The sequence below is a fragment of the Mustela lutreola genome, chromosome 12 (genome assembly GCF_030435805.1).
Source record: "Mustela lutreola isolate mMusLut2 chromosome 12, mMusLut2.pri, whole genome shotgun sequence".
Classification (NCBI taxonomy): Eukaryota; Metazoa; Chordata; class Mammalia; order Carnivora; family Mustelidae; genus Mustela; species Mustela lutreola.
Genome location: NC_081301.1, coordinates 93,879,345 through 93,901,061, shown reverse-complemented (window position 1 = coordinate 93,901,061; position 21,717 = coordinate 93,879,345). Strand labels below are relative to the sequence as shown.

Sequence of the window (21,717 nt, the reverse complement as noted above, 5' to 3'; positions counted from 1 at the left end):
CCCTGAGATCATGACCCGAGCCAAACGCAGCGGCCTAACCCACTGAGCCACCCAGGCGCCCGGCTGAAGCCATTTTAGCTCTGAGAGGGAAGGTAGGTGTATCTCTAGGCCTGCTTTAAACTTAGGAAAAAACACGTTTCTTAATACGTACTGTGTACGGAAATTCGAGAAAGGAATTGAACCTAAAATTACTTTGACATTACTGAGGAATTAATGCATCTTTCAGAGTACACAGAAAGCATAGCATCTTGGATTTGGAAGAAATATTAAAGATCAACCAGCCAACCCACCTGATGCTCTCTCTCTCGACCTCGTAAAATCTCTAGCAAGCGGTTGGTCATGTCGTGCTCCCGCATCTTGAGATCTGGGGAGCTTACTACCTTTCATCGCATTTCCCAATAACTGAGTTTGTAAGCTTTGGGGCCAGCAAGTACCTTCTGACCATGGGAGAAAAACACAGACACACTGAGCTGACCTTAGCTTTTTGAGTGTTTCCTTTGCGTCAAGATGGTACTGATTCATGGAAGGGCACTTCGTGGCAAGTGTAAGGGAGATTTAAGATCTAACTCATGTCAAGTGATTTAAACGCATGATGTGATCAAACCCTGTGGCTGCGGTTTCCGGTCATTGGTGCTTCTACTGAACTAGAAATGTGCATTCTTTCATGGTTTATGGGGATTTAACACTTTTATGTTGGGAAATGCTGTGTAGTCTTTTTTTTTTTTTTTTTTTTTTTTACCTTGAGTTTTTCTTCCTTGAGAGGCGTTAACACAATGCCAGTTGAGGTCTCATATATGGAAAGAATTTGACCTCTTCCTTGTGAATGAGAAAAATGCCCAGTCGGAAGGATTGGAAAATCCTAATTGCATATAAACCCACTCTAGTAAGTCAATTGTTAAAATCATTTTTTCCTCTATAAATACAATGAAGTCTCTTTTATTGGAACACAGTAAACTGATAACAGATGCTCATTATCAACAGAGGATAACAGATGATGAACTAAATATATCCTGTATTGAACAAGTGCAAAGGAACTGCTATGTGAGTTAATGATATAAACAAAGTTGTAAGGAGGATATTCATCTTTTTCAAATAACACCATCCTCGCATCCTGTCCGCTATGTCGGCAGGACCGCTGCCTACTGGCTCTTGTCGTTATCTGTGTGTGTGTGTCTTGCAAACTTGACGTAAGTTGTCTTTGTTTAAAAATCAAAACCCAAGCAAACCAGAATCACAACTCTTGAGAGATTTTTTTCTCCTAAATCTGACCATTCACCCCTAAGTTGTCTGAAATGTATGATGTTTTACCATAATACCAAATCCATTGAAGATTGGGGAGCGCCTTCCCTAAAAAAAAAAAAAAAAAAAAAAAATAGCTGCCTGGGACAAGAGAGAATGCAGGTCCCACATCTAGTCGAATAAGCCCCAATTCGATAGTCCACGTAAGAAGGTGACCTGGGTTGACAGTAGGTATGGAAACAGAATAAGATATTTTCAGGAATTGTTAATTAATTGCTTTCCATTGTTCAAATGTGGTGTGTCTCAGCCTCTATATAAAGGAGGGATAGTTCTGATTGTGTGAAAGATTCTTGAAGCACTAATTTAAAAAAAGAAAATCAGACCCTGAGACTACAAAATAGAAATGTAAAGACAATTTACAGACAGACTTCAACAGTCAGGTGGTTAGGTAACAAGGATATACTTTCGAGGAGCAATATTATAACTTAATATCAAATATTTCAATATTTTCTCAATCTCGTCTTCCAGAAAATGAGATACTGTGTCTGCAGTGATCAGCTTTTGATGCTGCGCACCCTGTTCCTTGCAAACGGGCGAGCTGGCCGTGGCTGCCTTTTAGTGCCCAGAATTTAGGGACCGGTTTACCATGCTTACTCTCCAAATTTTAACCTGTTTTTTTAATCTGAAGATTTTAAAAATCTGTTACGATTCAGTGATAAATTAATCTGTGGAAATTAAAACGATGAAAGTTGCTCCATCCAATAAAAAAGAGGAAATGCCACTCCCCGGAGAAGCTGTGCGAATGAACCCCAACTCAGGCAACCCACAGTTTCAGGCTTCGTGCCGGTGTACTGGCATGGAATATTTACACAGTATGATGTTGTTACTAGACCTTGGAGAGATTCTAATTGCTAACTCACTTCAGTGCTTGGTATTTGAAATATTTCCTGGCAGCAATAAAAAAAAAAAAAAAAAAAAAAGAAGAAGAAGAAGAAGAAGAACTAAGAAACAATAAACCTTTTAAGGCAGAATTAAGATTATTTATGACTTTAATTAAAAATTGAAAACTGGCATCATTTCAAAAAAGCCTTTACAAAAATGTGAATTCATCAAAAATTACCATAAAAATTCCAAGGTGATAAAGGCCCAGTGGAGTAATGGCCCCAGCCCTAGGGAATTGTTTTGTTGAAAAGAATAAAACCCTTTTCTGTCACACCCTGTTAGTCATGGACTTGTTTAATACACCCTGCCTGCCTGCTTTCATCTAATCCTCTTTTTTACCTCCCCCTGGACACTAAATGACATTATTTTGGTCTTAACATTGCCGGCTTTCTGAGGCCCCACTCTGAAACCCAGGCCAGTGACAAGGCACCAGCCGTAAGACAGACGTTCACTGGGGGAGGCAGCGTCCTCGAGAGTGATGACCTGGCGGTGTGCACGGGGCACTCCCCACACCTGTTGGAGCCTAGTGAGAAACCAAAGACCGGAAAGCTTAGCTAAATACTATTCAAGCTACAAAAAAATAAGAAAGAAGAAAGGGGGGAAGCTCTTCTGCAAAGGAGTTGGGATAATTTGGCTCATTGCATGCAGAAAGTAACTTTTCTCTCTGCCTAATGTGTGCACACCCACACATTCCATCAGCTGATGTACAGACTTCCTCCATGAATGCGCCTTGCAGATCTCGAGCTCTTTAAAGAGGGGGCTACACGGATAAGTGAGTCTCGAGATACTCAGGTCACCAGCTGCGGTCTCCAGCGAGAATAGAATGTAGCCTGCAGAGCAGAAGGCAAAATCTGTCCTTCGATTCGGCCTGATAATGAGTGGCAAAATAAGAGAAAACTAAGGCAATGAGCCGCTTGAAATTTCCCTCAAGGCTGTGAGCTTTATCAGAAATTTTCATTTGCACCTTGGAAGTGCCCATAAGCGGTGATGGTGGTGATGGGGGGTGGGGCGAGGGGGGCTCCGTTCAACTCTGGCTTGTTATCAAAATGGACTTTAGAAAGCAAATGCAAAAGAATGCTGGGCCAAAAGTTAGAGACAGCACGCATCTTTTGTCCATTTCACAGCTCCGCGAAGGTGCCAGACTCTGGCTATGATTTGCGAAATGTGTAGTTAACGATCACCTCTGACCCTCCCTGGCTGTTGACTTGGACATTCGCAGCCTCAAGCAGCCTGTGATAAACCCGGCACCGGCACCGCATTCCCAACCTGCAGGCACGCAGCCTGCACTTCTCTTTCCTGCTCAGGGGGAAGCCATGGGTCACTGTCTGGCTAAAACAGAGCAACGTACGCATCGCGCCTCTTCGGGTAGATCTGGGGGCTCCGTGGGCTCTGCTCAGAGCCACCCCCATTTCACTTGGTGAAACAATTTCATTAAGCGCTGCAGAGCTCACCTTGCTTTGTGCCCTTGTTGGGATCTTCAGAAGCTACATGAAAACATCCAGTTCCTACATGGAGGCATCCATTAGAGGAGCTGGTGAGGCTCTCGCTTTCCTCCCGGTTGGTTCTAGTATCATCCGTGCAGCCGGGGCGTGCACAAGGGCACATCATCAGAGGTCAGAGGCCTTCCCACAGGGTGACTTTCCTGTCTGTCTCGTTCTTCCTCCGTCTCTCCCTCTCCCCTCCCCTCCTCTTCTCTCACTCCTTAGTGGAATGTCGGTCCTAGGCACAGATCACGGACGTAGGATTTCAAGATGAACTAGTTGCCCCCTTACTCCCACGTGTAGCCAATCCCATGGGAAATCCTACTGGACAAGTGATGCTTCCCTGATGTTGAAATGTCCCTAAAATGTTTTGTCGTTGTTGATGTTTGGTGAGGGAGTCATTCACTAACCTTAAAGATTGTTGGTGGCAAATTGCTTCTGTCTCTCCTCAAAAGGATGGTGGGCCCTACCCTCCGGCCTGAATGTCCTGATGCCTCAGTAGAGGGAAACTGATTCTGGGAAAGGCCCTGGATATGCCTTTATAAGGCAAATAACTGTGGCCCAAAATAGTGATGTTAATTAATTCAATTTAAGTGATAAAAACAAGTCGTCTTGGTTTAACACTCGACTCATCGCACTGATTTGAAGTTGAGCCCAGCCGCATGGAGGCCTGCAGCTTAGGAAAGTGACTCTGGCTCTGCTTTGGAGAGCACTGTTGTCGCCCTGCGGTGCGGACGGGGTGAGGAGGGACCTGAGAATCCCTGTTGGGTGTGGGAAGTGGGGAGGCGGATCAGCTGTCCGTGAAAGAAGCAGTGAGCGAGGAAAAGCTTCTCTTTCTTTCTAGAGAGAGCAGAAAAGCTGTCTTCAGCCTGGTAAATACCGAAAAAGACTTACTAGCTAGCGTCTGAGGGCCTAGAGGCCCAGCCAGGGTCTTTTTGTAAGACTTAAAGCAGTGGTGCCCAAAGTGTGTTTTTTGGAACACATCCCACAGAATGTTATGAGATACTCCTTTTAACAAGATTGTTGTTGTCATATATGTTTGGGATATGTAGAGCTAAAGAATATTCAAGGTTTTCTTCTCGCGAGAATTCTCAGAGCCAGAGATGAATGATGCCCCAACGGAAAGAGGACCTGAAGCATTGGTCAGAATTACTCGGCCAACAACATCATCGTTTTCCTCTAGAGCATCTCATCAAACTACTCTTCTAGTAAATTCCTAGAGAAATAATCTCAAATAAGTTCATTTCTTTCATCTAACAATTATTTATTAAGCACCCCACGGGGTGCCAGGCGCTGGCTTAGACTCAGACGTGCACATGGGTACAAGACAGATGTGTGTTCTCTGTCTCCATAGAGCCCCATTGTCTTGAGGAAACCTGACAATAAAAAGGTTAACAAAAGGTGAGCAGCATAAATGCAGGCAAGGACACAGTGTAGGGGTTGATATGGAGGTCACAGAGAAGGACCTCCTGAGGGGAGACAGTCGGGAGTGCATTTGAATAACCACACTGGAAATGAGAAGAATGCATTAGCCCCACAGTTTTTTAAAAAGCACCGTGTAAGTCAAAATACTGTGCCTTCTTGGGGTGGGGGCTGGGCACCTCACTGGTTCACTGAGCTGTCAGCACGTGGGACCCTGCCACAGCTCTGAGTTTAGAAACAAGACCTGAACTTGCCCTCCCGAAGATTACATTCCAACAAGACACACAGACTCATGTGCTTTCCGTACAATCGGAGAAATGCTGTGATCAAGTCTCACAGAGAATGCTTCTGGAACGTGGAGTCTGAGAGTTCCTTTGGAATGATAGACATTCTTAAGGAGTGAAGTCCTCTGGGTTTTTATATTGTCCTCAATGGCTTTACAATACTTTGTCATATACGGCAAAGCAGTTTTACTTCTCCTTGAAAAGTCTGATTTAGGGCAAAAAATGAGGGTGTTTGGTCCAGCTCTGGCCAACCCTGTGAGGCACACGGACCCTCCAGCAGGTGCTGTAGTAAGCAGTTGGCCTGTATGGTGCCCAGCACAGCTACCGGATAGAGACGGTTCCTAGGTAATTGCTTTTTCGATTGATTGACAGAAGCTCTCTAAGCTTCTCATTCCTTTTCTCTTATTAGATTTTGTGAATTCTTGATGAAAATGGTTTTGGAATAAAAGCATTTAGCTCAGACTCTCTGCTGCCTAAATATATGTCCTAAATTATCATGGCAGAGCTCACCACAGGTCTCCTCAGGCTCCGAGTTTCATCTCTGGTCTCGAGGCCCTCGCATCCTGGAGCAGTCACACTCCCTCCGCTCACGCTCTCGGCTTCCTGGTTCAGCTTCAGCTGAGCTTTGCCTTTGCAATCCTCGGGCAGTATTTTCCCATTTTGTTTGTATCTTGGCTCTCTGAGCTGTGAAGATTTATTTTCAGGGCGACTTTACAGCGGGGCCTGGAGAAGCCTCGTCCAAAGACTTCTCCTGGTGGATCCCGGGCAGGTGGTGTGTCTTAGAGCAGTGTTCGGGTTGGCGGTCAGGTCGTATGGGCTTCTTTGAAGCAGAGCCATGAATTGTTCTGTGACTTAGCTTAAGTTACATGCCCCTAGTTTTTCCATTTACCATCTTCGCAGCTAGCTCGAAAGGCAGATGCAGGGCCTCAGAGGTGAAGGGGGCCCTATTTCGGCAGAAGGCATAATTCTGTCACATCACCTGCAATCCAGGGCAGTATATTGTAAATGACAATGGGAACAATGGGTTCCCTGAGAACGGAATCTTCTTGCAGGGGGAGTCACGGTTCCGTGACTACGATAGCCTGTCCTTCTGGGTCATGTGGATGCTTGGATGATGGTGCAAGAAAGACCCAAACAAGGAAAAGGAAGCTGAGAATTAAAGACAAACTTGAACTTGTGATATTTGGTTCTGTTCACGGGTTATCAACCTGGGCTCCATGGACTATAAAGGGGTGAGAGGTTCCACAGCTGAATGGATTTCAGGAAACTCATGAAATACCAAAAATTATGTGCAAGATGTATTTTCTAGATAAAGGCTCTAGAGATTTCACTGGCTCTCCAAAATTAAGACAAAAAAATAATGTAAAAAAAAAAATAAAATAAACCCAAAACCCCAAACCCAAAACCAAACAACCCCACAACAGGACCCAAGGAAACTCTGGATGGTGCTATACATATCTGTTACGTTGACTATGGTAATCGTCTCATGGGTGTGTGCATCCGTCCAAATCAACTTGTATATGTTAAATACACGCAGGTCTTTGTATATCAAGTACAAATCAATATAGAAGAAAAGAAGTTTAAGAAAGGAAAGAAGAAAGATTATCTGAGCTAAAAGAAATGCAGGACCCCTAGTGACTGTTTCACATGGCTTTCATGACAATACCCAAAAAGACTCTGCCCAACTAAGAAGAATCATGGCTTCGTGTGCCCTGGTCGATTGCCTTCGACATTCACCATGTATCTGATATTCTGCTAAGTGTTGGAGTGTAAAAAAAAAAAAAGGCAAGACACACTCCTCTCCCTTGAGGCATCCAGATATGTCAAAGCTGGATTTTGACGAGGGCTGGGCTGATCGGACAGAGAGCAAGCAGAAATGTGGAGTAGGAACAGACAGGAAGCCCATGGACCAGTTCAGAGGGGGGTGTACTTGGATGAGACGTAACGGAGGCCTGGACGAGGGTTAGTTAGCGGGTGGTTGGGATGAACATGTGGGAGGAATTAACGGTGGATTGAATGCCAGGGGCGAGGGCAAGGGAAGGGTCAAGATGGTGCCAGAGTTCCTAGCTTAGGGATTGGGGGACAGACCCCAGGTGGAGTGTCTTCTTCCTCAGGGATACCTCAGTCCTGCTCTTATTGATTGGATCAGGCCCAATCAGATCATCAAGGATAATCTCCTTTCCTTAAAAATCAACTGATCATAGGCATTAACGGGTGTCTAAGAAATACCTTCACAGCAACACCTAGATCAGCGCAACGGTCTGAGAGGATAGCCAAGTGGACACAGAAAAATAACCATCACACCCACAAACTCGGGTCCTTTATGTTAAGATTCAGCTGAGCTTACTTTATTTGAAGGTGACACTAGCCACATGAAAATGGGGTATGGCACACCTTAAAGTGCGGTTTATGTTAGTGCAAATTGATGGCTCACTAGGAAGACAGAAGGAAGTTAATTATTGGATCTCCCTGGTCCTACCCCTTTGTATGTACCCTTCGATCGTTCAAAGCAAATATGTTCATGCCAACTAATTGACAGACACTGCTAAGAGGGTAAAGAGGATTATATTTCAAGCAAATAAGCAGATACTTTTTACAAACATTTTGCATGACATATCAGAGAATTTACAGGACCATGTAAGTTTATCATAATATGTTAACTTTTAAATCAGTCATTATTGTCCTAATTTTATATCAGGCAATGCTTGTTAATACAGTGTGTTTATGTCATACTAAATGAAATAATGACTGGAAAGCACTTAGCTTGCTGCCTGCCCAATAAAGATTTGTATTAGTACAAGAATTACATCATGTTGTCTATTCATAGTTTGTAAGAGCGGCCCCTGGGTGGCTCAGTCGGTTACGCAGCCGACTCTTAATTTTGTCTCAGGTCATGATCTCGGGGTCCTGGAATCCAGCTCTGCATCCAGCAGAAAGTCTGCTGGAGAATTCTCTGTCCCCTCCCCCACACTCTCTCTCTGTCTTTTTTTCTCTATCTCCCCCTCTCAGCCCCTCCCCAAATAAGTAAATCTAAAAAAAAGTTTCTAAGAGACAAGACAGGTTATTAATGGAGTTTTAGTAAGTCAGTTTTCTCTACTCCAGACTCCTCCATTAATTTATTTTTCCCTCAAAGAGATTTTAGCCTTTTAAAAACGGTACCTAGACACTGAGGTCATGACGTAACTGTAAATTGTTTATATTATCTACCTTGCTTTTTCCTCACAAAGAAACACATTTGTAGTCAGGTGTACATGTTTTAAAATCTTGACCGGACAAGCTGACTGACCTGATGTCTATTTTCATCCAGAGAATTCGTATCTCTGGGTTGGAAATCTCTACTTTTAGAGGGAGGGTTAGATGTTTCATGCCGAGGAGTTTTGCTTTCATGCCCATTTCAACCTTGGTTGTTTCCTGACTGCCTTTTCTAGATTGACAGAAGACTCCTCATTATTTCCTTATTCTTATAATGATTTACTGTTCTATTTCCTCTCATGTGTGTTATATGTGCATTTCTCCCATCCATGCACGGACTTCTGCATCCTGGACCTGGATTCAAAGCCAGATGTCACCAGGTTTCATGAATGAGTTACTTAATGTCCCTGAGCTTCAGGCTCTCCTTTGCGACTTGGAGACAGTAGCAGCAAGCTCGTAGGTTTGTCGGAGTTCTTCGTGAGAGCACGTAAGTGCAGGGCTTGTTACAGTCCTAAACGTAGACAGAGCTCAGCCCCGGGAGGAGGGAGCCGTGGCCACGGAGGGAGACGTGGGAGGTGATAGTAAAAGGTGTTACAGTCCAGAGGAGACTGGCCTGCCATCTTTCACTGCTGCTGAGGAACCTGGCTTTGAGGAGTGGGGTCAAGCAGCGACAGTCCGAAAATTGGAAGAATTCTCTGGGTGGAGCAGAGGTTTTTCCTGCCCCTCCTGGTTCAGTTACCATCTGGCCTGGAAGTTAGGGAGCCTGGCAAGCCCATGTGTGAGCCTTCCGCGAGGCTCCACATGAGGGGTTTACCAGGCGGAATCCAATCTCTGTAATTTGGATGATTTAATGGTGACTGTGGTCGTGGGGATAAGAAAGAAAGGGTCTTATTTTGTCACCTTTCATGCTTTGACATTTCAGAGCCATTTTGTATACATTACCCCATTTTATTTCTTTGGCCTTTAGAATCGGGATACGTTTTTTATTACTACTTGTACTCTCTTCAGTTGGTTTCTGAGAAACGAGAAAGTTTAGAAGTGGAGAGGGAGCCAAGTATGATGCCAAAAGGTGGTATGCTGTTTTTCTACAAGCCCAAAGATCTACAGAAATGTGCACCCAGGTTCATTAATATGACCTAATGCCCAGCTGTCTGATAAGTCTTGACATACTGTTTGCAATCTTGGCATTCCACAGAACCTTCTGGCAAAAGATTATTCTCCCACTCGACAATCTGGGGCCCTCTTTATAAACTGTAGCAAAGTGTCGTGTGACATCTTAAATGCTCACGCTTTCCGCTGTTTGTCGAGGACAGACGAACCCTTGAGTTAACTGTTAGGAGGCTGCACTCTGTTGGGCTGCCTTTTTTAACTGGAATAGAAAGATGTTTTCCCTGAGTGGCTTCTCGGGACGGGTGCTTGCTACACTGCCGCTCCCCGGGGCCAGCTGTGGGCACAGCTGTAGTCCATCAGAATTATAAGCATCTTTAAATGTAATCACATCCTCCAGCATGGGGAATCACATTTAGAAAGTCCCAAAAGATATTCATAAAGCCTCTTCATGACATCTTAAGCTTTCTGATGATGAAGACAGTCTCTTCTTTTGTTATTTAATTAGCCTCATATGCCCGAACATCATTCTTTCTCTCTCCCCACTCCATATATATGTATATATATATTTTTTTTCTTTTTTTTTCCCCTCCTGTAGCTCAGAAACTCACCTTCACCCTGGAACACCCACATGTAAGCCCTAATCTGTCTTCCCAGGAGGCCTCTTTTCCATTTCTGACCTCGCTGATGTCTGGAGAGATTCTGTGCTAGGATCTCTAGTTCGCTACAATTTTTTCTGAATACCCAGCTTCCAGATTTTTTAGCACGTGGATTGCATTCTGCCCTCTTCGTTCCGTTTTGTTCATGCCACGGAATCGTGTCAGCGAGGGTCACGTGAGAACCGCATGCCCTTTATTGGCTGTTGAGGCAAGCCATCGAGGTTGAGAAAGTTGACAAGGAAACTGACCTCAACGGGCCTTCCAAGCCACGCTAAGATGTTTAAACATAGACCGTGGTCGGATCCTTGATTTAGAAAGATAATCATGGTGGTCACGTGGAGGATGAATTGGGAATTTAGGGTGAAAGGAGACAAGGCTGTTAGGCTGGCGTATTTCTGTTCATCGATATTCTTTAGATACGCTGGCTCCTCCGGTGATGACTGCGTCCCGCTGGGCTGTCGTCAGCTCCAGGATTCTCAGTCTTGTCCAAAATGCTACCATGGGAGACTTTGCTAAATAGCCTCTTGAACGCTAGCTTCCTTATACATGCTGCTTTCACATAATGGCATCAAAAAAGAAGATAAGGATTCTCTGGTAGTTCTCAATATTCCTATCCTGGCTCCTACTGACATCCCTCCTTCTGAGCTGCTCACCAGCCTATAATTCTTTCTAGAATCTTTCCAAGCATGATTTTAAGAATTCTGATGCTCAGTAGTATTTTTAGTTTCTTTTTTTCTCTTCTTTTCCTTCCTTCCTTTTCTTTCTTTCTTTCTTCCTTTCTTTCTATTTCCTGTTGAAATTTGAGGTACAGATTCCTCTCTCTCCATTTTTGGGGCCTTATCTCTTGGTACCTTCTCAAAGCTTACTTTTATAACCACATTGACAAGTGTTTTGGGTAGCAGAGTTTCCATTCCCTGACGAGCTAGCTGAGCTTTCTGGCTGCTTCCTCTCCTGTGTGAGGCTTTACTCCTCTCCCTCCCGACTTCTGGCAATTATTTTTCTAGTATTTCCCATTTGGCATTCTCACTTATGGGAAGCATAAAAGCCAGGTAGTAGCAGAGTTGTGATAGACATGCCTAACACCAATGCATATCTTTCCATATAGTTTTCTATCACATATAAACATATTATGGGGCCTCTCTGTTTTTATTCTTTTTACTCAGTGGTGTATGGTAACAACCATTGATATTTGGAGTTTTCCTTACACAGTATTTGCAGGGACATCACTGGGCTCTGAAAAAGGAAGGACAGTCGGGAAAACAGGTCAACAGGTGGCAGAACATGTTAGATGAGCAACTCTGTATCATAGCAGCTCTGGGCTAACCTAGCCCATAATCACTGGCTATAGGCATTTGGGTAATATTTACTCACTGTCGACTTTGAATAAATTCTGTTTTGAGATGGCAGCGCAAACAACATCCTTGACATCTCCTCCTCTGTACATAAGCAAATGCAAAAATCATTTCATTTCTGTGTATTCAGAATAGCAATCAGGGATTCCTTCTTTTTTAAGGTAATCTTGTTCTTTTATATGAAAAGATATGTACAAGTGCCCCAATTTCCAGGTCTTAAAGACTCAGACATACTAAGGTGCTCTAAACCATGGCCGAGGAACCTCATGCTTCCTGTTTTCCCACCTCCCATATCCACCCCGATTATGAGCCCCTTCCCCTATCAGGATGTTAAGATTGAAACTGACCAGAGACCTTCACACAGCCAAACACTCGCAAACTCAGTACTAGTTCTAGCTTTTCAACCATCAGCGATAGCAAGAAGCAGTACGCTAGCACTGAAAACACGCCTGGGAATGTTTATGGCTGTTCACCTCTTGAATCTTACCAGCAGCCTCACAATTACTATTGTAACCCCATTTGAGAGATGAGAGGCCCAAGGTTCCAAGAAGCTGAATGACTTTACAAAGCACACTCAGGCGACAGGAGTACCACACCCCAGCTGAGATTTTCTGACTCTACTTCCAGTGCTCCTTTGACGCTACTGTTTTTAGTCTGGGCTGTCTGAGTTTCCACCATGGGAAATTGTGTAACTCGTCAAGTTATTGTGGGAGGATCATCTTCGGAAGCTCTAGACCAGCCGGCCCTCTGTTAGATGGCGGCCTGGCCCCCTGACAGAGACCCTGCCCCTAGAAGGCCCCCATGTTTGGCAGCATCTGCCTCAAAATTCTCTAACCCTTCCTTCCGGTGGCTGGAGCTAACAGGGCCATCCAGGTGGGCAACTCTGAGCCCACACAGATACCCTCCATTTCTGTCCTTCAGGGGGCTCTCTTTCATCCTATCTCCCATATGTGGGATCGCCTATGTGCCCTAATGAGCCATGGAACACATGGCTATGGGATCATTCTAGAGTCCTGTAGGCAGGCCCTAATTCCAGGAGAGTGCCCGGTGAGCAGATGGCTAGAACACTCTTTAAGTGAATCATTTGAGATTGGACCTCTAGTGTGATGTGGACATGCTGACTTGGGTGACTCGAGTTGATGATAGAGTCAGGAAGGAACCCTGCAAAAGCATTTGGTCCAGTGCCCTGCACAGCTAGAGATGGTTCTGTAGGTGGCAGGCACCATAAGGGCTCTGAGATTTGACCCTGCGTGCACGTTAGTAAGTTAGCCAACTCCAGCTTCATGGATGCTGGTGGCAGACAAAAGGAGAATTTATTACTCATAGCAATCGCAGTAGACAGAATATTCTCATTTTCTTGTGCCAGTTTCTTTAAGTGACACAGAGAGTGCCAGGCAGCATTTGTGCACTCAGTGGACCATGTTACACGAGGGAAATTCTGAGCACAGGGAACCCAAATCCTTTATAATGAATGAAAGCACACCTGACCTTTGGTTTGGGAAAAGATGATCCTGGTCAACCTTCCAAAGCTGTTTAGTGTAGAAACATCCGTGAAAGAGCACCCGGAGAGGCCGTCAGTGCCTCTGCTCCCAAGATGCGGAGACCTGAGAGCCTCAGGGGACCGTGCCTTTTGGCAGTAAGCTCCGCTCGCCCCCTCTTGACTGCAGGCGGGCAAGAAGAGCAGGACCCTGGCGTGGCCATGCACTGTCAGAGTTGTCCCCAAGCATAAGTGGCTTCTCAAAGAAAAGACTGAAGCCAGGAAAGAAGGACCGTGGGTGTTGGGAAAGACACGGTTCTGTACCCTGTGGGTCTGCATGTAACTCTCTCCATTTCCATTCAAGTTCACTTCAGAAATTGCAGAGCCTCCCCACGCAGCACCGTTCGTCTCATGGTTTGCTATGGGAGCTGCTCACCTGTACTTACAGCACCCCCTCCTCTAGCCTGTACTACGGGGCTCAGAGTGTCACCATCACAATGGTTCTACTTGGGAGATTGTCTCCAGAAGACCTCCGTATGATTTTGTTTGGTTAAATGGCAAAGGTGATGCGCAGTCCCTTCACTCCCATTGATATGTCGAGATGGCTCCAATGACAGGATTTCAAGTAGCATCTCTGTCCGTCCGTGGATCATGGCTCAGAGGAAGTGAGAAATGACGAGGATATCCAGACCTCAGGGAGATAGTTTCAATAGGCTGTTTGAAACTACTGGATGTCGGGGACACGAAAAACCAAGCATCAAAGAAAAAAAAAAAAATGAATGAGGAGGGGTGGTGTATTCGAAGTCATTCCATAGCTTATCCTGGATCCCATCCTGCTATTGGACTTGAAGAATAGAATCTTAAAATGGAGTTTTACTCTTCCATCTCCTTCATTTTCCTTGGCTTTGTAAAGGAATGTAGGCAGTATATTCTAAAATGGATGTCAGGGGAGTGTTAAAGGAGCAACTCACACACACTTGTGTTTGCTCTCTTGGCACTGTCACCCTCCTGGACGCCCAGCTCAGCCTCCGCTCTGTGCACCATCCACACCAATGTCTTCAGCCCTGGGGACACGTGCTGCTCACGGCCCTCGCCTCTGTGGCCACGCTCCTCTGTAGATGCTGCCGCCACGACCTCCGGTGACTTGGCTATGGAGCGAGGATATTTACGCCCGCTGTGCCTAACTGAACTTCGTGGTAGTTAAAAGGCCTGGTTTTTCATTTCCTGGCTGGTGTTTGCAATGTGAAATTGCAACACCACATCTACGTGCATTTTTGCCTTTTAAATGTTCTGTGGTGTTGCAACATTTGAGAAATTCCCAGGGATCCTTCCACTTCCTACACGCCCTGGTTTGGAAAGTCAGGTCGGACTCACCATGTCAGAGTCGCCTTCCTGAGACCCTGCCGGCGTAATCCTGATTTCGCACTGCGTGGCCTGACGTGGTCCCTGTGCTGTTTTGCAGCTCAGGCTTCACTCTTGAGGACACCAATACAAAGACAAAGAAAATACTTTTTTTTTTTTAAATGTTAGCTTCTTCTTCCAAGAGCAATTGAACTGAAACTACTGTCCCTATTGTTTTCTGTGAAGTCTCATTTAAAATATTTTATTAATGCAAAGACGTGCGCATTCAGGGCTAAGGACCAGTGAACAGTAGCCATAGCAACCGGGAAGCCATTGGGAGGAGAAAAAAATGCAGTAAAGAGTAAGTGTTTTAATCCTTAACTTTAATCCCTTTACTTCCTGTTCTCAAAATGAAATATAAATCAGGCACCATGGAGTGCTGCGATTTTTCTCTGAAAGGGATGTTGGCCAAAGAGGATTAGGAATGGACAGACGTGTTTAAGGAATTTAATCACACAATTTGTTGCCAACTTTTGAGACCACGAGTGACCAGTTCCTTTGAGTGGCATCAATGAGAACCAACAAAACATACTTTGAAACTGATTAGAACGTTGTCGCAGGGGGACAGCCCTGTTTGCTGTTACTGTTACAGCATTTTAGCCCAGAGTCATGCCATGAGAAACCAAAGAATTGCTTAGTCCCCCAGTGGGGAGCTTGAGGACTGTGTCAGGAGAGTCGAATAGAGATATTCTTTTGATCTTGGAAATACTAGGGGAAAATGAAGTCGCCGGTATCACGCATACTGCTTTTGCTTGGTGTCTGATTACTGTGGGAGTCTTACCAAGGATGTGCGCCTTCCATTGTCTACAGACTTTTGGGTCGTTGCTGAACAGCACAGGCTTTAGTTTCCATGGACAGTAAAACAGAATTCTCAGAAGAGTAGATAAGTATTATTTCTCAACCATATGTTCCTAAGATTTTCTTTTATATGAACTACCGCGGACTTAATTTTGGACTAAAAATAAAATTCCCAATTTTCTGTCTTTAAAGTCAGACCAAAACCATGCCCCCAACATGGGCTAAAAATATTTGTTGTTTGACTCTACAACACATCTGTCCTTCCTAGTTCTACTGGGGAGGATTATTGGGGACGATGGGAAGACATGTTTTTAATGGCACTTTTTCTTCCCCGGGCATATATATGAGTATATCTTTGATAAATTTATTTCTAGTGGACTAAAAGTTGCCAATGCACAAGGCCCTTTGCAGAGATCTGAAGTAGCTACAACTTGGGCTAGCTTCCTGCAGTGTCAAAAAGTGAAATTACTTCCAAGAATAGCATCTTCCAAGGGGGCGCTCATCATGAAGACAGGCGAGCCAACGGGAGGCCTAGAGAATGTGCGTGGAGCTACACATGGCGGACCACCGGGTCTGAAGTTCTTGCAGACCTTGAGAACGACAGTATCCACAGCGAGGCCTGCGGATGGCAGGGCATCTGGGGAAGAGAAAGAACATGGGTCTCTCGGCTTAGAGGACAGCGTGCGACGTTGACAACACCTGTTTCCGCTTCCTCGTCTCGGGCCAGTGTTCTTTCTCCCCATGTGATCAGAAACAGCAGGACTGATGTCGTCTAGGACAGAGCATCTGAGACGAGGTCCGGGCACCATGAGTGGCTGCCGGCCGCCCTCATCGTCCTCCCGTGCTTCCCTTGGACTTCTGGCTTTCCAGTCTGGGTTTCTGGGACAGGGTTGTTTTTGAGAGGAACTGGAGTTCATTGCAGGGGATGGATGGTAAGAAAGCTAAAGGATTATCCATTCCCAAGGAGGAATGGTAGATTCTGAATATGGAAAACACTTTGGCAGAGGCTGTAGAGACTTCGGGAACCTTTCAGAGGAGTCCATACTGTTCCGGGCCTGACCCTAAAGAACTTTCTGAGCCAGACATGCTTCTCATGACCAAAGAGAAGAGCTTCATGTCCCCTGCGGATCAGAGGTCCTGTGATTCATACATCACTCTGAGGCATACAGTCCTTGGACAGGAGTGAGGACATTACTTTCAGTACATGCTTCTCTGCACTGATGGAAAGAAGACCATGGGCCAGCCCTTATGTTGGTGGCATCACCCCAGGGGGACAAGGCTCTGGAGGAATATCCAGTGGTATGTGAAGTAGTCATGGGGGAACCAGGGCCGGGCTGGTCATCTGGTCACCAGGTGGTAGAAGATGCAAGTCCTTGTCCTGGCTGTGTAGGTTGTCTCAAAGGGGGCTAGAGTATGCCATTTCAGGCCCACTCGGCTCAAAATTTCTGTGTTCTCCTTACCAAATATATGTTAGATGTTGAGTCTTTAAAAACAAGGTAGAAATTGGGATGTGTTCCCAGCCCTTCCAGATGAATGAGAGATGGGAAGTATAAATGTAACGAATTAGCATTTCCTATTGGAAGGACTGCTCATTTGCACATTCCGAGAGGCAATATATAAATGTGAATAGTATTATCTAGTGAGATTTGGCATGAACAGGGACTGAGTATTATAAGGAAATAAACTTTCCAAGTGTCTATTTTTTTTAACTTCTGTTAAGATTTCACTTGGCTGGTTCCTGTCTTATTCTTAGCGGACAATCTCGGCGCGTCTCCTTGCTTCGCTCCTCTTCCCCGCACAGTGCAGGAAGACATGATTTCATCTGTCTTTAGGGGCGGCTTTTAGGGATAAGCATGGATTAATGAGTCCTTAGCAACTATTGATTCGTTTTTTATTTATCCATTGTTCATGAATTTCCCCCCAAATTTATGGAGGACCTTTCATATAAAAAGAAGCACTGTTTTAGCTTACATGATCAAACAGACATGGTTTCTGTTTACAAAGAACTTTTTTGTCTTCTGTGACACACACACAGACTTCATTAATAAGTACTACACTGTGTAGAAAACACGGGTCCCCTCAGGGTGATAAAAATTGCCATTGCTGGGTGCCTGGGTGGCTCAGTGAGTTAAGCATCTGCCTTTGGCTCAGGTTATGATCTTGGGGTCCCGGGTTCAAGCCCTGCATCGGGTTCCCTGACAGTGGGGAGTCTGCTTCTCCTTCTGCCTCTGCTGCTCCCCTGCTTGTGTTCTCTATCTCACATAAAAATAAATAAATAAAAGCTTAAAAAAAAGAAAAAGAAAAAGAAATTGTCATTGCTATTTAAAAAGGAAGGAATGACTCTGGAATAGGAAGACCTGGAAACTTCAGGGAAGAGATGACATTGAACAGGGCCTGGCAGAGTATGAAGAGTGTGTGGTAAATATGCAGGGACTAGACGTAAGGGGACCCCAGGTGCAGGAGGCTTGTGACCAGAAGAGCAATGGGAGACCTGAACAAGCAGCATGGAGGGGACTGTCTGGGCTCTGTGTGGCTCGGAGGCATGGGACACGTGGCCACACAGCTAGAAGACAGCCAGCCTGGTGAAGCTGGGAGTCGGGGCTGCAGGCGATGCTTGCTGGAGAGTCACTAGAGGGCTGTGCAGGTGGGGAAGTGGCCTTGTCAGCGGGGCGCGTCGGGGAAATTAAACTGAGCAGGGAGCATGGGATGGATACGAGAGCAGAAAGCAAGGGTTCTCCATTGAAATGACGGCCTTCAACTTTTACAAGGAGGCATTTAAAAAAAATCGTCCAAACACTCGTGCGTGTTAAGATCAGCCTTAAATCTTTTTCAGACAATCCATTTTAATTAAAAGAAAGGAAGGAAAAAAATGAGTTCTGCTGTTGGTCTCTCCCCACATTTGTTCCACGGTAGCACCGGCTGGGGCTCTAGTCAGAGATCAATGCAAAAAGAGACAATAAGGATCCGGTAAGATGGACGGGGATGGTAATTGCGAGATAGCTGGCTGGTTTAATTAAACTTTGAGAATACTTGAATAGGAGGAAAAATGCTACACTTGACTGGATGGGCTGGAGTGCGTGTGGTCACATTAGTGCGCTGAGCCATGGGCAGGAGGGATTTATGAAGCCGGGAGAGAAGGAAACCCTTATCGTGCACGGAGTCTTCACAGCCTCATAACCCGGCCCCAAAGGGTGAAGGCGGATGGTTTTTTGTGACCAAGTGAAATGCCTTATTAATATTTCTCTAATTGTCTTAAACATAAAATCCACCCTTCGGTGTCCTGTTCTGCTTTTGCGATGTTCCTCCAGATGTAGTCTGCATCTGCCTTTGACTGTGTCCGTTTGAGTATTGTTTTTCACTCAGGAAAAAAAAAAAAATCAAAAACAAAACCCTGTAAGATTCTTGGTGTCAGTTTTAGAACACTGTTGACTTAGGAAGAAAATGGTGTTTTTACAGAGATAGCAATACAGAAAAACCAAAGCTGCATGCCTTTGTGATTTCAACATCCTTTCAAAACTGAACCCCACGTCTGTCCAAGATGGCTAGATAGTGGTACCGACTTGGGTAAGTGAGGCATGGAAACGAAGTACTCACATCCCACCAGTGTCCTGAAAAGGTTTTGTGGTTGGCTTTGATTTCTGATCTATTTTGGACTTTGCTAAGAGAATGAAAGCTAGCTACATTCTTCTGAGATAGAATAATTTCATGGTGATGGTCATGTGCGAAAACTCCGCTAACGTCTCGATCCAGATACCATTTATCTGGCCCTAGACTCTGTCTTCTGAGGATAAATAAGACCCCAGGGGATTCTTACTGGTATCCCTCCTAACAACCATAATCGTTTCTGCTGAGACAAATGAATTTAACTCTGTGCCTCACAAGCCAGTCTCCTCAGGTCCCATCATGTGATACCGTAATAACCCCACAGAGTTGGTGTTTTCACCCCCATTCTGCAGAGGACACTACTGAGGCCTTTCAAGGCTGAGTTACCATCATGACAAAGGCCACCTCTTAGTGGCAGAACTGAAATTTGGACTTTTGAATTTGAATTTGAATTTGATCCATCGACCCCAAAGTTTTCATTCTCATGTCTTTGTTGTCTTGCCACACTGTGGTGTGCAAAAGGAAGAGGCTGATACAAAAGGAGATACGTAGATTGGAGAAAAAGAAAATCCAAGTACACCTTATACAGTGTTATGGTGCCTCCACACCGCATCGTAATGAAAAAAAAAGTCAGGATAGGAATAGTAGTTGGCATTGATTGAATGCAGTATACCACGCATGAGGGGCTGTCTCAGGTTCCCTACCACTAACAACAACCTTGGACCACAACAACATCATTGTCCACATTGTACAGAGAAAACTGAACTAAGGAGATATTAACAAGTTGTTTATCATTGTCTAATATTTCCAGCAAGTAAGGAGATGAAAGCTCAAATCCAGGTGTTTTGGGTCCAAAACCTACCCTCTTTCCTTTTGTGACCACATTTAAGCTGCTCTTGAAGTGCTTGTGAACAGCTTACGGTCAGCTTGTGCGGCGTTAAGTGGGTTTAGAGAGAACTCTGTATAGAGAGAACGCACTCGCTGGCAGGGATGGGAGATCACCTCTGGAGCCAGAGAATATTTTGGTCAAGTTTGCCTATGGTACTGAAGTGGAAAATGAAGTCTTAGCCAGCCAGCGAGAGTCAACTGAAATGCAGCCGAGAGATTCTGTACCACCCAACAACAGCGCAGCCTTCAGGAGTTCGCCTCCCAAGGTAGAGGGCCTTCAGGAGTATGGAGCTTCCCCTGTGAAAGAAGACCTCGGGGTTTCATCTGAGCCACTCTCAGCTCCATGGGACACGAAACTCAGCTGTCCCATACACTGCTCTACCTCCTTGGCCTCACCGAGTTTTGGACACATTAGGTAAGGGCTCATGTGTCCAGATGGAATGAATGAATGAATGCAGTATATTGAATGAATGAATGGACAAAAAGAGAAGAAAGAAAGAGAGAAAGAGGGAAAGAAAGAGAGAAAAGCAGAAGGAAAATGTATCATGAATTTTAAAAATGCTACTAATTCTTTTAGGCTGCATGGATAGAAGTAGAGCGTCTTGAGCCAGTGATGAGTTTGTCCTGGCCAGACGCTCGTTCAGTCTGTCCGCACTGGTTTCTGTTTCCACATTTGCACACCCAGTGAGGTCCAGTGTCTAGAGGAGTTGGAGGGGTGAGTTAGAATAGTATGCTTACATGGGAGAGCAGGGGCTGACGGCTGAGGTAAGTGACTTCTGTGTGTCAGGCACTAGTAAATGCTTTCTAAATCTAGGTTATTTCTCAAAACAAGAAGGATAGCTCCTTGCTGTCATCCTGATTTTATAGAAGGGGGACTACAGGCAGGCTAGTGAACCTACCTGCCCGGGATCACACCGTCACTGAACCAGTCTGTTCCACTAAAACGCCCACACTCCTCCTGCTTCACTATCCTGTCATCTACATAAAATCTGTAGATGTTCAGTCTGGACGGAAAACTGCTACAGGAGGGCCGACACACTAAAGCACGGCCCCTCTCGGGGCTGAAATTCGCTGGTATTACAGCATTTTGAGGCTTCTCAAATATAAAGAAAGCTGTAACGTGGACTATGAGCAAAGTTACTCCGTGTGGTCTGCGGAAGAAGGGGAGAGAGAAACCCCCCATGTATGGAAATCTCGGGGACGCTGATTACAGCTGAGGTTGAGGCAGAACGTTCTAAGGATCAGACGTATTGAACAATGGCGGACACCATGTTGTAGGAAAATGAGTCATCCAAGATGTTTAGGCAAAGCCCAAGCTGCCACCAAGATATGCAGTAATGGGGGGCAGCTCAACAGCACTCACTTAAATTTAAATTAATTAAAATTCAATTAAGTTACATTACAAGTGGTTTTCTCAGTTGCACTAGCCACATTTCAAGTGCTCATTAATCGCACGTGACTGGTGGCTGCTAATTAGTACAGAACAGAACTTGTGCGATGGAAGAAGGTTCTGTTGGACAGCACTGCCATAGAGCGGGCCCATGGGAAGATTGGATCCTTGTTTGTTTTTACTCTGAAATTCTGTTTCTGTGAACAGTTGCCCTGAGTCACCATTTTTGATGGGATAACCAGCACTTTTGTTGTGTTCGTTATACTGGAATGGGTATTTCACGCCTTGTACTGAGATACACCCCAGCCTGTGTTTCTGCGTCAATATCTTGGCATATTCATTCATCAGCTATGGGCAAAAAAATGTTTGACCTTTGGAATCCTTGCTAACTAGATCGGTATCCCCTATTATAGAAATTCAGGTGCCCAACTGGCCAGTACCTCATGTTCCCAACGAGGCTTCTCCCAGTTCTGTTTGTCTAA

At 45.0% G+C, this 21,717-nt stretch overlaps 1 protein-coding gene across 4 annotated transcripts in view; it reads left to right on the top strand.

The window, feature by feature from the left end:
* Nucleotides 1-21,717, top strand: part of GLIS3 (GLIS family zinc finger 3) — a 438,806-nt gene that overhangs the window by 342,771 nt on the left and 74,318 nt on the right. The gene's annotated exons all lie outside the window — the stretch shown is intronic.